Raw genomic sequence first — 17702 nt, 5'->3', positions numbered from 1 at the left:
GAGAAGGGGAAAGCCCCTTATAAAACCGTCAGATCGCATGAGAGCTTACTCACTATCATGAGAACAGGATGGGGAAACCACCCTCATGATTCACTTATCTCCACCTGTTCCCTCCCACCACACATAGGGATTATTGGAACTACAATTCAAGATGAGACTTGGGTGGGGACACAGCTGAACCATATCAGGATTGTGGGGAGTGTGTAGAAAGTAAGGGTCCAATTTAAAATTTAGTCTCCTTAGTGGCATCAAAACAAGTCTCTGATCAACATGGAATCCTGTCACACCCCCTTGCTCCCAATACGCTCACAGAAATGAAAGTATCCATGCATGTCAAATACAGATTAAAATAACAAGGTATTTATATAAACATAAAAAAATTATATAAAAGTAGAATAGATCTCATGAGGTATTTGGAGAGAAAGTAATTATTTTTGTTCTATCCTTTTGGTTTAAGGATATTTCTGAAAGGGCTTTCTTATTTTGTAGTTATTTGAAATATTTTATAAGCTGTTCCTAAAAGAACAGTTGGGCTCATCAGAGAACATAAATACAATTTTAATTCTGTATTTCTGCCATATTTCAATTTTAAAAGTTTAAGCACAGTTTGCTAATTCTACTCTATTCTTTTTGTAACAGCACCAGTTCACAAATTTGTGGTAAATCAGTTCCAAAATAATTTCATTTTACCTGCACAGATATCAATTTTATGGGTATTTTACTTTTGAAATGTATAGATATTCTCTTTTTACTAATGTGTTCCTATTTTAATTTTTATTGAGACTTTTGCCTGTTTACCTAAATATTTGATGCTTCAGGCCATGCATATTTCAAGAAAATCCCATGTTGGACTTTAAAAGCATTGGACAAAACAGACAATGCAACATACTATGTGCTGAGATTGCAAAAGCTGAGATTTTATGATTTTTTTCTTTTAATCAAAAACTTTTCAAATTTTATGAATTGGCATTACAAATACTCTACAATCCCATAAAGAGTTAGCAGAGATGCTAAGAACCAAGACTGAAAACAGATGAAAAAAGGTAATATAAATAGGCTCACAAGTGACTCAGATATTAAACCTACTCATTAAAACAATCATAACAAATATTTTTAAAAATAGGTGAAAAATCATGAGGATCAGACAGCTTCACCAGTAAATTCTTCCATATACATAAGGAATTAGGCCACCTAACCTTGACTATAACATCTGACATTATTACAGAAAAAGAAAATTACAGATGAGTTTCTCTCATTAATAAAAATATATAAATCTTTAACAATTTTTCAAATCAAATTCAACAATGTATAAAAACCAATACTGTACTAGATTCTGACAAGTTAAGTTTAACCTGAGAATGCAGAGTTGCTTCAACATTTGAAGATCAATGTAATTCAGCAAATTAAAAGAAGATTTTACAAGCTGATTATCTCATTTGCTTCAGAACAGAATGTGATAAAATTCAACAACCACTTGGCAAGCTAGAAATATAAACTTCTTTAATCTGACATTGTTTATTTAAAAAAAAACAAAGAAAATGTTATACTTAATGTTTTAATAGTCAAAGTTTTCACCTTGAATTTGAAAATGAGATTACCATTGTTCAACATTATAGTGGAGGTCCTAGCCAGTGAAATATAGGAAAAAAAGGAAAATAAACAAAAGACCTAGGGATTATAAATGAAGAAATAAAACTGTTTACTTTTTTTTTAGAATAATTTATCTCACTTTATTTTTTTTTCTCTCTCTCTTTTTTTATTATACTTTAACTTCTAGGGTACATGTGCACAATGTGCAGGTTTGTTTCATATGTATACATGTGCCATGTGGGTGTGCTGCACCCATTAACTCGTCATTTACATTAGGTATTTCTCCTAATGCTAACCCTCCACCTCCCCTAACCCCATGACAGGCCCCAGTGTGTGATGTTCCCCACCCTGTGTCCAAGTGTTCTCATTGTTCAGTTCCCAACTATGAGTGAGAACATGCGGTGTTTGGTTTTCTACCCTTGTGATAGTTTGCTCAGAATGATGGTTTCCAGCTTCATCCATGTCTCTACAAAGGACATGAACTCATCCTTTTTTATGGCTGCTTAGTATTCCATGGTGTATATGTACCACATTTTCTTAATCCAGTCTATCATTGATGGACATTTGGGTTGGTTCCAAGTCCTTGCTATTGTGGATAGTGCCACAATAAACATACGTGTGCATGTGTCTTTACAGCAGCATGATTTATAATCCTTTGGGTATATACCCAGTAATGGGATGGCTGGGTCAAATGGAATTTCTAGTTCTAGATCCTTGAGGAATTGCTACACTGTCTTCCACAATGGTCGAACTAGTTTACACTCCCACCAACAGTGTAAAAGTGTTCCTATTTCTCCATATTCTCTCCAGCACCTGTTGTTTCCTGACTTTTTAATGATCGCCATTCTAACTGGTGTGAGATGGTATCTCATTGTGGTTTTGATTTGCATTTCTCTGATGGCCAGTAATGATGAGCATTTTTTCATGTGTCTGTTGGCTGCATAATGTCTTCTTTTGGGAAGTGTCTGTTCATATCCTCCACCCACTTTTTGATGGGGTTGTTTGATTTTTTCTTGTAAACTTGTTTAAGTTCTTTGTAGATTCTGGGTATTAGCTCGTTGTCAGATGGGTAGATTGTAAAAATTTTCTCCCATTCTGTAGGTTGCCTGTTCACTCTGATAATAGTTTCTTTTGCTGTGAAGAAGCTCTTTAGTTTAATTAGATCTCATTTGTCAATTTTGGCTTTTGTTGCCATTGCTTTTGGTGTTTTAGTCATGAAGTCCTTGCCCATGCCTATGTCCTGAATGGTATTGCCTAGGTTTTCTTCTAGGATTTTTATGGTTATAGGTCTAACGTTTAAGTCTTTAATCCATCTTGAATTAATTTTTGTATAATGTGCAAGGAAGTGATCCAGTTTCAGCCCTCTACATATGGCTAGCCAGTTTTCCCAGCACCATTTATTAAATAGGGAATCCTTTCCCCATTTCTTGTTTTTGTCAGGTTTGTCAAAGATCAGATGGTTGCAGATATGCGGTATTATTTCTGAGGGCTCTGTTCTGTTCCATTGGTCTATATCTCTGTATTGGTATCAGTACCATGCTGTTTTGGTTACTGTAGCCTTGTAGTATAGTTTGAAGTCAGGTAGCATGATGCCTCCAGCTTTGTTCTTTTGGCTTAGGATTGTCTTGACAATGCAGGCTCTTTTTTGGTTCCATATGAACTTTAAAGTAGTTTTTTCCAATTGTGTGAAGAAAGTAATTGGTAGCTTGATGGGGATGGCATTGAATCTATAAATTACCTTAGGCAGTATGGCCATTTTCATGATATTGATTCTTCCTATCCATGAGCATGGAAGGTTCTTCCATTTGTGTCCTCTTTTATTTCGTTGAGCCGTGGTTTGTAAAACAGTTTACTTTTTATAGACAACTTACTTTAATCAGTGGATAATCTTTTATTTCATTTTTATATAACATCAACAGTTGGAAAATGAAATACTTAAGAAAGATATAATTTACAATCACATAAAAAATATCAATACGTAGGGATGCATGTAGTAAAAATTTTGCCAGATCTCTATATATACAGAATACTATAGAACAGTATGTAAGCAATCTCAACATAATTAGGATGGATACATAGTGTTTAAGAATTGGAAAACTCTATGCTGTTAAGTATATTATTGCTGCTTTAATGCAATACAATCCCAGTCAAAATACTAAATTTTTGAAGTGAAACTTGACAGCTGTTTCTAAAAGTTATACGGAAATACAAAGGGGCAAGAAGTTCTGAGATATTTTTTAAGAAGAAATACATGGTAGGGAGACTTGCTTTACTGAGTGTTAATTTATATTATAAAGCTATTTAAGATAGTGCATTGATGCTGCAAGTATAAAGGAACAGACCAATGGAATAGGTAAAGAGTTCATAAAAAGGCCACATATATTGTGGTACTTTGTTTATGAGAAAATTACCATTACACAGGATTGGGGGAAAGGACAGTATTTTCAGTAAGAATGATAATGAAAAAAATGGGTATCCATACTGAAAAAAAATACAACTTGATTCCTACTTCATCTCCTACATAAAACCAATTACATTTAAAGTATAGGTATAAATGTGAAGGACAAAAAAACTAATTATTTAGAATTACAGGAGAATATCTTTATGACCTCAAGGTGGAAAAAGTTTTCTCAAACAGAATATAGAATATTCTAGCTATAAAATAATAGAATTTCTGTTTGTCAAAGGGCATTACTTAGTAGTAAAATAAGGTAATACAAAGAATGGAAAGAGTTATTTGCAACACATATGGCAAACATAGGCCTTGGAAAGGGAATATATGAAGACCTCCTACAAATAAATAATGACAGATACAATAAAAAGGGGGCAGAAAACTTAAACAGGCATTTAATAAAAGAGGATATTCAAATGGCTCAAAAACATGAAAATGTGTTCAATCTCATTAGTAATAATAGGAGTGCAAGATCAATTAAAATACGTACCATTATTTGTTCATTTCATAAAGAGTTTGGCATCATCTTGTACATTTAGAATACAACTATACAATGACCCGACAATTCCACTCCTGTATTTTATACACTAGGGAAATACATGAAACTGTATCATGTGAAAATGACAAGACCGTTCAAAGTCAAGTTATTTGCAACAATTCCAAACTGGAAACAAATCAGATGTCTAATAATTAAAGAATAGATTAATAACTGTGATACAGCAATAAAAATAAAGAAATGAAATATAGCTATATATACCAATGTTGAACTTTAAAGAACATACCATTGAGCAAAAAAAATCAGTCACAGAATACAAACAAAACTATCATGTTTAACAAAAAAAACTATCATGTTTAAGAAGGAAAAATCCATCATAAAGCTATATTTAAAAGAGGCAAGTAAAAGTTCTAACATGAGAGCACTACCAGGGGTGTTGATAATATTCTGTTTTTATTACCCAGGTGTTTGCTTTATAAGAATTTGCTATGCCATATATCAGAGTTATATGCACTTTCTCCATATATGTAGTATTTTACAATAATGGGTTTATACAAACTGATTTATTATCATATGAAAAAGGGATGAGACTCCTTTCACCATTAAATAAATTCCTACAACTTTTTTTATTTTTGCTTGTGACAGTTATTTAACTCATCTATGTATTTTCTGAAAGTTATATTAATATATTCACAGAAATCTTTCTGAAACACTTGTATAATAAGTAATATAGTTTTTTTAATAAAAACTTGTTATCAGTTACCATTTTCATATAGCTGTCCCAAAATTTAATGACTTAAATTGACAGCCAAATTGTCCTGATTCTGATGACTGGCAATTTTTAAATTTAGGTATCATTCTTTTCTTACTTAAAATACATTGTAGAAATCCCTCCAAATGAACTCATATAAACATATATTTTATTTAATGGCTTTATATATTCAATAGTATGAATATGACATAATTTATTTAGCTTTTTTCATTAATGATGCACATTTACTTTATTTCTAGGTTCCCACTACATACTTTGAGAAACTACAAACTATGTTGATTTTCATGTTCTTTTTTTTCTGAAACTGTTTCAAGTATATTCCAATAGGTATAATTTGCATGACCCAACTATACTCTGGTTTTACAACTCATTGTTACCCTTGAGTAAAGAAGCATAAAGCTCAGTTATGGATACATGCTTTAAGACTTCACATTCATGTGAACTATTGCTTTGGAACTTGGAGGTTATCAATCGCCTTGCAATACAGGATTGCATTAATCTCTTGGAGAATATTTAACTTTCTTCATATGGACTCCTAATCTCACTAACAGGTTTGTAAAATCTTTAACAGTAGGAACCATGGCTTATATTTCTTTGTATCCACCAGAGTGATAAGCTTATAGGAGACATTTAGTAAATGCTTCTTGAATATGTCTTAAGTGGCTAGAAGTTTAGAGAAGGATTGATTACTCTTATTTACAGTGATAAAGATAAATCTATGGGACGAAGACAATTTAACCTGAGCCTTACAGGGCAATTATGGCTAATTTTAAGAGTTCAGGCCGGGCGCGGTGGCTCACGCCTGTAATCCCAGCACTTTGGGAGGCCGAGGTGGGTGGATCACCAGGTCAGGAGATCAAGACCATCCTGGCTAACACCCCGTCTCTACTAAAAATACAAAGAATTAGCCGGGCGTGATGGCGGGCGCCTGTAGTCCCAGCTACTCGGGAGGTTGAGGCAGGAGAATGGCATGAACCCGGGAGGTGGAGCTTGCAGTGAGCTGAGATGGCGCCACTGCACTCCAGCCTGGGCGACAGAGTGAGACTCTGTTTCAAAAAAAAAAGAGTTCAGAAAAAAGTTCTTTCTAATTTTAAAGCAAGTATGCATGTTTATCAGTCACTTCTAGCTGGAGAATATTATTGTGTTCAATGAGCATATCGAATAAAAATATTAGGAAGTATATTATTCCATGTAGTTAACCCAAAAATAAATACATCTCTTTCCCAAGTTATACTGATTGTTTATATTATGTGTTTGACTAGGTTTGGGGCATGTGACTTTTTTCTTTATGTATAATTCCTTTTGAAATGGAAGCAATAACTTCTTTTGAAATAAAGAATCACAGTAAATAATTTTCTGTAAGAAGGAAAATGGTGGATTGTACACACAAAAAATAATTTTTTCTTGCATATTTTATCTTTCATCCTTTGTTCTTAAGAAATACTTCAAATGATGACTGCAAAAATGTCCTTCAAATTAATGAATAGTGCATTGCATTACTTAAGAGTTTTTGTTTTAGATGTCAGAATTGATGCATTAGATATGGGAGTAGCCTTTTAATTCTAAAGAACCAATTTTAAATTTCAGCCTATTACATCATTCTTATATATTAAACTATCCATGACCATTTATCCATCCATGTCATGTTTATTTTATCCATGAACTATAAAAAAATGAATTTTTTTTGGCCAACAATCAGGAAATTACACTTAACTTAGGGTGGATAAACCCCTAGAAACAAGCACTATCAGCAAAATTTCCTCAACCTGATTGAATATTGAACACTCTTTGGGTTTTAAATGTTAAAAATCCAATTTAATGGCAATTGAAGCAAAAACAAAACAAACAAAATTATAGGAGTTTACTGACAAATAACTTAGTACAAATCTGAGGTTAGGCATGGCTGGATTCAGAGTCCAAACACTATCATTATAATCCTCTATCTCATTTCTCTATTTCCATCTCCATCTCCACCTCTATTTTTATCTCCATCATAATCAGTTTTGTGTGTCAAGCCTTCCCTGTGTTTGCCTCATTCTATCCTACTATGGATACCTTTTCTTCTTGAGTTAGGAAAAATGTCTTCTAGCAGTCTTCAGATTTTACCCTTACAGCTTGTGAGGTAAAAGGAATAGATCGACTCTTTCCCAGTGTCCATACAGCACTCTTATTATGGAAGATCTCTGGACTTGCTTGTGTTATGTACTCATGCTTTAGAGCAATCACTGTGCTAAGTGTATGGGTATCTCCCGTAGATAGGACATAAATGGAGTGACTTGATTGACAATCCAGTCAGGGGCACATGAAATGAGGAGAACATCTCTGAAATTAAAGAGTCTTTACCATGTAATCATTTCAATTAAACAGTATCAAACCGCTGCACAGTGTTCTTAAATTTCTTTCGACTTTACCATAGATGTTGTCCATAGCAATGACCTGAAAAATATTAATACATTATGAATGACTTCTCCTTTCTTCATTCTCAATATTTTTTAATTCACATATCCTTAAATTCATATATCCTTTTATTCACATCTGAAGAAATTCAGATGTCTAGTCCTCAGTTCCTTGAAAGTGTGACAAGTAAAGGTCATACTCATGTTTCTAAAATCAAAGGGAACATTCCCAATGATCTCTCTGGCATAATAAAATAAGACTGGCATTAGATCTCCATTATCAGCAGGTTCACATTGTATGGAAATACCACATTTTATTTACCTATTCATCGGTTAATAGAAATTTGGTTTTGGACCGGGCGCAGTGGCTCATGCCTGTAATCCTAACACTTTGGGAGGCAGAGGCGGGTGGATCACCTGACGTTAGGAGTTCAAGACCACCCTGGCAAACGTGGTGAAACCCCATCTCTACTAAAAATACAAAATTAGCTGGGTGTGGTGGCAGGCGCCCGTAATCCCAGCTGCTGGCGGGGCTGAGGCAGGAGAATCATTTGAACCCGGGAGGTGGAGGTTGCAGTGAGCCGAGATCGCGCCATTGCACTCCAGCCTGGGCGACAAGAGCGAAACTCCATCTAAAAAAAAAAAAGAAGAAGAAGAAAAAAAGAAATTTGGTTTTGAAGTCACCAAAAAAAAAAAAAAAAAAAAGGAATAATTTCGAAATTAGCTGATTAATAAAAGTTGTAGAACAAAGACAACTTAGAGCATGGTCCTTCTAGAACATTTCAGAATGGAGCACTTTGCACCACCAGTGTGAGAAGGTATGAAAAACAGGAATGGCAGAATGGCTGTTTAGGCTGTTCACTTAAGGTCTAGAGGCTAGCAGTATCATTACAGAGAGTGGAGGAGGCAAGACCATTACAAGGGTCCAAATCAAGGTCTACAGCAACTCTGCTGTCTCATATTTACTTTTCCCACAACTTAGCCTCAAGGACATTCTCAAATTCTGGCAGAAACAAAGAATACTAAACTCCTATCATGCACCACAAACCAGTAGAAGACCAAACACAATGGTCCTGTGACAGGAAACAAATATTTTGATTTATTTAGCAACTCTTATACCGCCAACTGTTCTTCCACACTCTTTCACTTTCTCCTAGATAAAGCCTTTCTGTGTTTGTTTCCCTTCTTTTTTATTTCTTTTGTACCGTTGTATTCATTATCTTTCTTTTAATCCTTAAGCTACTCCACTCTTTCCATTCCTATAGTTGCCTTTTTGTTACAAATCTGTCTCCCTCTAAGAAAGCTCAGTGATCATAGATTTGCCTCTCTAAGCCCCAAGTAAATTCCATGTACTTACCTCATTAAAAATATATTAAAAGACAACCATGTGTTTGCTCAAGGAGGAGTGAAAATATCAACAACTCCTAATGAGGAGACTTGATTTGTGAACAGCCAATCAGTATATATTTATTGCATACTTTCTCTGTGCTGTAGAAGTCAAAGAAGAAGAGAGGCTTTCAATGACTATAATTGGAAGAGCAAGATAAACTTCTTGTTTAATACAAAGTTAAATAATGATATGCGAATTAAAAAATATTGAGAATGAAGAAAGGAGAAGTCATTCATAATGCATTAATATTTTTCAGGTCATTGCTATGGACAACATCTATGGTAAAGTCTAAAGAAATTAAAGAACACTGTGCAGCGGTTTGATACTTTTTAATTGAAATGATTACATGGTAAAGACTTAGGGGCTTTTTGTAGATTATGAGACATGGAGAGATGTGAGAGGAAGAGTGAGAAAAAAAGAAAGAAGTGAAGTGAATAATTGCAGCAAGGGAAAGAATGATGGTGGTTGAAAAAAAACAGAGGAAAGAAACTTTTGTGTTCTTTTGCACTGCTAACCTACTGGTATCCTCTCTGAAATGTGCAAGAAACAACATGTAGATTAATGTGTCTAAATTACAGAGTGTAGGGTCCTAATAAGATAGAAACTGGGTAAAGCTCGTGGAAGAGAATGGTTGACTGCACCCTATAGGACCGTGATCCTATCCAGAGGATCCTGATTAAATGGAAAGTTATAGACATGGGCTTCCAAGCCAATTGCTGCTGCCTTCTGTGCCTCCTTTGTCCTACAGGAGGCACTCCCTGGCCAACTTCCAGCCTACAGTCTGTACCCAACACAACCACCACTTCTGTGGTATCTTCAGGGAAACTGAAACATACCTCTTTATGCTTCCCCACGCAGGTCATGGAGAATTCATTAAATGCCTTTAAATAGTAATGAGATGAGATTAGAGTTCTTGAAATTTCAATCTGGTGTGTTTGGGGAAAATGGACCTGAGAACAAGGAAGTGAAGAAGCTCTGGTAAGATTTGAGGTATTTGAAATTTGTATTAATATTGTTAGTTTTGGAATGGAAAGAAAGACGACAAAAATGATACTTCAAATGCAGTCTCAATAGGGCTTTGCAGATGAGTTGTTTTAATAGGCAAAGTAGAAAAAAATCCAAAAAAAACCCAGAGGCTTTGGGCCTTAATGGTATTTTTAACAGGGACAAGAAAACCCACTAAGGCAAGCTGGTTTAAGAGTGAAAATTACTGAGTTTGAAATTATTGTGACATATCTAAACAGGAATGTCCAAAGAAATGGTAGAAATAAAGTTATTGGAAGATAAGAAAGTGAGAGGTGACAGCGTGCTGGCAGCTCTCGCTCGCTATTGGTGCCTCCTCGGCCTCAGCGCCCACTCTGGCCGCACTTGAGGAGCCCTTCAGCCCGCTGCTGCACTGTGGGATCCCCTTTCTGGGCTGGCGGAGGCCAAAGCCGGCTCCCTCAGCTTGCGGGGAGGTGTGGAGGGAGAGGCACGCGCGGGAACCGGGGCTGCGCCAGGCGCTTGTGGGCCAGCGCGAGTTCCGGGTGGGCGTGGGTTTGGCGGCCCTGCACTCCAAGTGGCCGCTGGGGGCCGCAGGCCTTGGGGAGTGAGGGGCTTAGTAACTGGGCCAGCAGCTGTGGAGGGTGTGCGGGGTCCCCCAGCAGAGCTGGCCTGCTGGCACTGCACTCGAATTCTCGCGGGGCCTCAGCTGCCTCCCTGTGGGGCAGGGCTTGGGATCTGCAGGCCCCCATGCCTGAGCCTCCCGCTGCCGCCATGGGCTCCTGCGTGGCCGGAGCCTCCCCGACGAGCCCCGCCGCCCGCTCTGCAGCCCTGTCCCATCAACCACCCAAGAGCTGAGGAGTGCGGGCACACCGCAGGATTGGCAGGCAGCTCCGCCTGTGGCCCCACTGCAGGATCCACTAGGTGAAGCCATCTGGGCTCCTGAGTCTAGTGGGGACTTGGAGAACCTTTATGTCTAGCAAAGGGATTGTGAATACACCAATCAGCACTCTGTGTCTAGCTCAAGGTTTGTAAATGCACCAATCAGTGCTCTGTGTCTAGCTCAAGGTTTGTGGATGCACCAGTCGGCACTCTGTATCTAGCTAATCTAGTGGGGACTTGGAGAACTTTTGTGTCTAGCTCAGGGATTGTAAACACACCAATCAGCACCCTGTCAAAATGGACCAATCAGCAGGATGTGGGTGGAGCCAGATAAGGGAATAAAAGCAGGCTGCCTGAGACAGCAGTGGCAACCTGCTGGCGTCCCTTTCCAAAGTGTGAAAGCCTTGTTCTTTGCTCTTTGCAATAAATCTTGCTGCTGCTCACTCTTTGGGTCCACACTGCTTTTATGAGCTGTAATACGGGGAAGGTCTGTAGCTTCACTCCTGAAGCCAGCGAGACCACGAACCCACCAGAAGGAAGAAACTCTGAACACATCTGAACATCACCTGGACATGCCGCCTTTAAGAACTGTAACACTCACTGCGAGGGTCCATGGCTTCATTCTTGAAGTCAGTGAGACCAAGAACCCACCAATTCCGGACACAAAAGGAGGCAGGCCTAGAGTGATAAACAGGATGTCAATAGCATCTGCAGGTAAATGACACGTGGCTACTCACTGTCTGTCTCATTTCTCCCACATCCATTCGTTGCATTACCATCGTGGTGCCATCTTCTTAGCAGGTAACTAAGCTGGCTTTGCAATGAAGGAGAAGGGACAAGTGTTGATATTAATAGAGACTGAAATCTGCAGAGGCATGCCTGTAACCCTTAAGTCAAACAGAATATTGAGCAAAATTGAACTAACCTTGTCTTAAGGACTTCTGGATAAAGAGATGTCTCAATATACTCTTGACAAGCTACTCCATTATTTCACTAGCATTAGAGTCTGTCAGGTTGTCTGTTTCATCAGTAAACTTAACCCTCACCCATTAGACTAGTAGAGTACTATGGTGACATACTGGATGACCCATCTACTTAACTCCTTCACTTGGGATAAGGGAGGACATTCGTGACCTGGGAGAGAATTAAAGCATCTTCCCAACTCGTTTTTGTTTTGTTTTTTTTTAAATTCTTTATAGTACAGGGTAAATATTCTGTGGGTGGCACCTGGAAGAAAAAAGAAAGGAAGGAAGGAAAGAAAAGAAATCAAACCCAGATTTCATAGGATTGTATAAGCATGAATATTAATGTCACATATTATTATTTAAAAACTTCTTTTTTTCTCTTTGCAAAGTTTTCTAACTGAGCCATAAAATTCACACTGGCCTAGAATAAGGCATCCAAGCTAAGTGCCCAAAAGTGCCATATTAATACTTTAATAAAGGTTGAGCAGCCAGAGCAGTAGTGGCAAATTCTCTCCCGTCTGTTCCTATAAAACCAGTTTTCTAATTCTCCCTGTAACAATTCTTATTTCCGCATAACTCCTTGCTAACACTGATCAAACTACCTTTTTGATCTTGGGGGGCCCTATTAATAGAGATTTTTAGTGGGGGAAGCACTTCAGCAAGAGAAGAAATTTGATTCATAGTGTCTCCTATTTGACAATAAACAGCTTTTACAGGTGAGTAAACTGTAAAACAAAGATGGCAGTTATTTTATAACTGCAAAGATTATACATTATGACTCAAGTTTTGTGCCATCAGAAACGGTTTCCCTGTGGAAAAGTAAAAAGCAAAACCTTGCTAGAGAAGAATTTTAAATTAAGAAAATGCTCCATTACATTAAAATCTGAAGCATATATCTGATTTCAGAATTACTGCCCATAATGAGTGAGCAAAGTAATGCAATCTATATATCCTGATATAGATGTACCATAAAGTAAATCAAGAAGAGGAAGTCAGTACAAATTAGTTACAGGAAAACTTTACCCAAGCACAAATGTGTTTTGAAGGATATACCAGATTCCATCCTCCTGGAATGTGGATGTAAACTAATAATGATTCTTGGTACAATAATTAAATCATTTTAATGCTATCTGATATTCCAAAGCAGTTAAATTCAACCTATAAGAAAAAAAACCAAAATATTAAAGATAAAAAATTGGATCATTTCAGCTGAGTGTGGGATTATGGTCAACAGACAAGGTGAGAAAACTGGATCATTAGGCTCCAAGGAGTGCTTCTGTGTCAATAGCCAAGGCAAATTGAAATGAGATGACTTGCATACATCTGTGACACAGTCTTGGCCTAATTCTAGAAATCAAAAGTCATGAGATCATTAGCTTTAGTAAAACAGGAAACTTAGGTGAAGTGAATGTCTACTACATAAAAATGGATAGCATATTTTAATATCTGAATAACAGATTGAAGTGTTTTGTCTATGATGTAAACTCAGCTAATCACCACTGGGAAAAAAAACAAGTCAGTAGTGTAACATGTCTGTCAAAGTGTCTAACAGTGCTGTAGGAATAAAACTAAGTTGTATACTTCATTTTTCATTTTGTAGTTTCAATGTATCACTATGATAATTCAATATATTTATTGAATAATAAATTCTATTAAAATAAAATGACTATCAACTTGACTAAATTAGTCTTGAATGATAGATAATGCAGAGAATTTTAAAATATACAACACTGACATATTCTAGGCAATGAGAATTAAACCTATCTTCTTTAAAATTATGTTTTAGAAATGTCAAAGATGTCTCCAAAATTGGAATATTAAAAGGGCAGCCTATGCAAAGTACTCATTTTAAAATTTAGCTTTATAGTACTGTTCTGCTGTGGGGCCGGATATTCAGACAAAAAAAAATCACAGCTACTGATTAACTGATATTAAGGAAGGAATCATTTCCCAGAATGAGAACTTAGTAATACATTAGAATTGCTGGAAGTGTGAAACATCTTGCCATGAAACACAGAAAAAGCCTCATCCCTGAAGTTATGCCCCATCACTCATGTTTGCTGGCATCATGCCCACCTTGAGGACAGTTTTTCTTACTGCTTATACACACTAGAGTTTTACTCATCTATGGCTCGTCAACCACAATAGTAATTTACTTAGACAGAAACTGGCTTGGTCAGTGGTTTGAGAGAAGTGTGCAACTTACCACCTCTTCCCTTTCTTCTTTCCTTTCTCTTAGAGCAGTACCTGTATACTCTACTTTCTTGCTTCCCTGTGAATTTCACTGCTCAATTTAAATGTTTCACTTTAATTCTATCTGTGTATATATACGTCCTCTGTATTCACTCATTCCCTCCTTTTTCTCTACCAATTATGGCCCTATTTCCTTTGAAAATTTCTTTCTGAGGACCAGGGCCAGGTTTAGGGGCCTGCAACCTTTGCAGTTGCGTAAGTTTCCTTAATCAGAAGGCCCCCAAACTTGGTTTAATGCTCTGTGGTCACTGTCTTGAAATTCTTAATAATTTTACCTTTGGCCTTAAGTTTTGTACATAAAGTCTTATGGAACAAGAGAGAGTGCCCACGATTGCAGGAGATACGTACAACATGCATTTTCAGTGTTCTTTGCCACTTCATTTGAATATTACATTTGCAGTGACCCAGGAACACAGAATGCCAGTGGACCCATGATGCATGGGAGTTCAGAAACACTCAAAAAGATTACAAGGTGTGTTAAGTTCGTGTCAGAATAAGTATGGACACTGACAGCCCCAAAAGGCTACGTGTTCTGCTTGAACCAGAACTTCTTCCACAGAAAGAAGAAAATGACCAAGGAACCCTATCACGTGCTTTTTTATCTTACATTGTTGTATTAGCCAATTGTATTAAAAATGATGGCATAAAAGGAAAAGAATAGATAAGGCAACCCCTTGCTCTCTTTCTTTTAAGTCCCTCCTAACTCATCAGTAGGCTGAAGGTAGAATGTTGGTAGAATATGTGCCTGTCAAGACATGAAATAAAATCAGTTGACTTAGTTTTGATGCAGTGTTTTGACTGCTCTGCCATGGTAAGAGTGAAATACAGATTCATGTGTAAGGTATCTATTTAGGCCATTCTTGCATTTTTATAAAGACGTACCTGAGACTGGGTAATTTATAAAGAAAAGAGGTTTAATTGACACATGTTTCTGCAGGCAGTACAGGAAGCATAGTGCCAGCATCTGCTCAGCTTCTGGTAATGCCTCAGGGAGCTCTTACTCATAGCAGAAGGTGAAGCGGGAGAGGGCAGGTTACTTGGTGAGAGTGGGACCCAGAGAGACAGGAGGTGGTGCCACATACTTTTAGACATCAGATCTCGTGTGAACTCACTCATGGGGATGGTGCTAAGTTATTCATGTGGGATCTGCCTCCATGATCCAAACATTTCCCACCACGACTTACTTCCAACACTGGGGATTACATTTCAACATGATGTTTAGTTGGGACAAATATCCAAACCATATCAAAGTACAAAATACCAAATGTGTAATTTTAGTGATTTCACGAGTAGCGTGCTCTTATGTTTGCATTTAAAACTGTCATTGCACAATATAAAGATCAAGGGTAAAATTAATGCTAATAATTTATTTTTTTCTTTACTCAGAAGAATATTAAATAGCAAATAAAAACACTATGACAAGTTGGTGTGGGGAGGGGAGGAAGGATGGTAGGGAGATTACAGAAGAAAACAGAAGAAAGAGAAGTTTTGTATCTTAATACCTTTAACTGAACTTTTCCCCTGTTTTCTGAACTAGAGGCACAACATTTTCATTTTGCCCTGAGCCCCACAAATTATGTGTCTGGCTCTGCTGAGGACTTTAAGGTTGGAATTGTGTGCCTAATTTTTACAAACTATGGCTGAAAAGCTTGCCATCAGTGCTAGTAATATTCCCAAATTATGGAAAAGACAGATCAAATTGGTGACTTTTTGCAAACTCCTTGAAAATATTCTTCGCATTCTTAAAACTTTTAAGTAAAACTCATTCTTTCTCAAACATGAATAACCAAAATAATTTTTAAACACTCTATTTCTTCTTTAATGGCGTTGCTTTATTTTATCACAAGTATTACAACATTATTTTCCTTCTATTGGTCTTGAAAATATGTGGTATTTCTGCTGTCCTATGGGTTACACAGACTTTGATTGGCCAGCATAGTAACTCTAACAGCCATGTGTTTTCTGGGCTGAATTGGGAACCTGACCATCATTTCAGTCTTCAGGGAAAATGTGCTTTAAATACCAAACAACAAACTTAGAAACAAACTTTGTCCCATAGCTTGTTTGTAAATCAAGAGCTTTTTGTTTCTAGTTTACATTTTGTGACAGTTCAAATATGATACCCGAGATACTGAATTTGCTTCATGATTGAAAAATGTGTTAATGTTTATTGAACCAGTTTTGAGAGCTTGGTACGCTCTTTTCCCTTGGATTGGACTTGAAATTTGGTCAGGAAGAGGTAGGACAAATGGGCAGGCAGGAAGCAGACAGATAGGAGAAAGAAAAGTTCCTATTTTGCACCTTGATTCAGACATTTCCTGCTTTTATTCTTGCTTTTGTAATTACTAGAAGGAATACTTAATATTATTTTAAGTAATTTTTAGTCCTTTATCTCCTAGAGACCTACAAACATTAGATGTTTTCTGTGAGACTATCCTGTGAGATTAGAGAAGAGGTTCTAAATGCTATTCATCTCTGCGAAATTTATTTGCTTTCAATCAGTAAGAAAAGTTAAGGATTTTAATTTAAAAAGGAAAAAGCACAACGAGAAAAGTGAAAATGATTCCCTCTGATCGCTAATGTCAACTATGGTCACATTTAATAATTCTTTTTCTGCACATTGAGTTCATTTTTCCCACCTCTTCCTTTGAGTGCAAATTTTTTTCAGATGACATTATCCTAATTTGATACTAGCAATGTTAGCTAAAAACAATAATTGGATTTTTTAGGTAACAACTTCAATATGAACTAGCTTTGCCTTACTTCAGTTATATTCTTAGTACATTATATATGTTTCCCTTTTAACTACATTTCATTCTTATGTCTTCCTACCATGTAAAGGAAGCAGTATATTTTATGTAATCTAAATGATTAGTTCTAGTAAATATTACCATATTTTCAAAAATAACGATTTCTACATTTCCATCAGCAAGCCTTCTGTAAGGCAATTTTTAAACGTTTTAATTATAGAACATGCATTTTTTTAACCAAAGGACTGTCACAGATTTTAAGTCATAAAGGGATACCTAGCTATCATTTCTTTTATTGAATCTCCATCTTTTATTTGTAATAATTGTCCCTGATATTATGCTCATTTAATTTCATTGCTTTTAGAAAATGGCGGTTTTATTTTAATGATTTTTTTCTATCAAAACACTATTGGATAAAGCTTCCTTCCCAGGTTAATAACTCTTATTAAAAATTGTTTTCATGTATTTTTTACAAAAGCAACTTAACGCAGAGACTTATGCCAGTATTATAGTCAATGTTAATAATGTCCTGGGAAACTATGAGGAAACGCTAAATGATCAAAGATCACATATTCGGAAATCTCTAGTGTGGAGACGATTCCACTGCCATATATACAGCAGCAACAACAAAACCGCAGACACCCAGTGAATTTTGATCACCTACTGTGTATCAGGTTTTTTTGTTTTCCCTTCAAAAACCACGATTTCATCGTATTCTCACGATAAATCCTGTGAGATAAAATGAAATTCTAGGATTAACCTCGATACCAGTAAC

Source organism: Pan troglodytes, chromosome 6 (assembly GCF_028858775.2).
Source record: "Pan troglodytes isolate AG18354 chromosome 6, NHGRI_mPanTro3-v2.0_pri, whole genome shotgun sequence".
Taxonomy (NCBI): Eukaryota; Metazoa; Chordata; class Mammalia; order Primates; family Hominidae; genus Pan; species Pan troglodytes.
Note: the sequence above shows the minus strand (reverse complement) of the source record.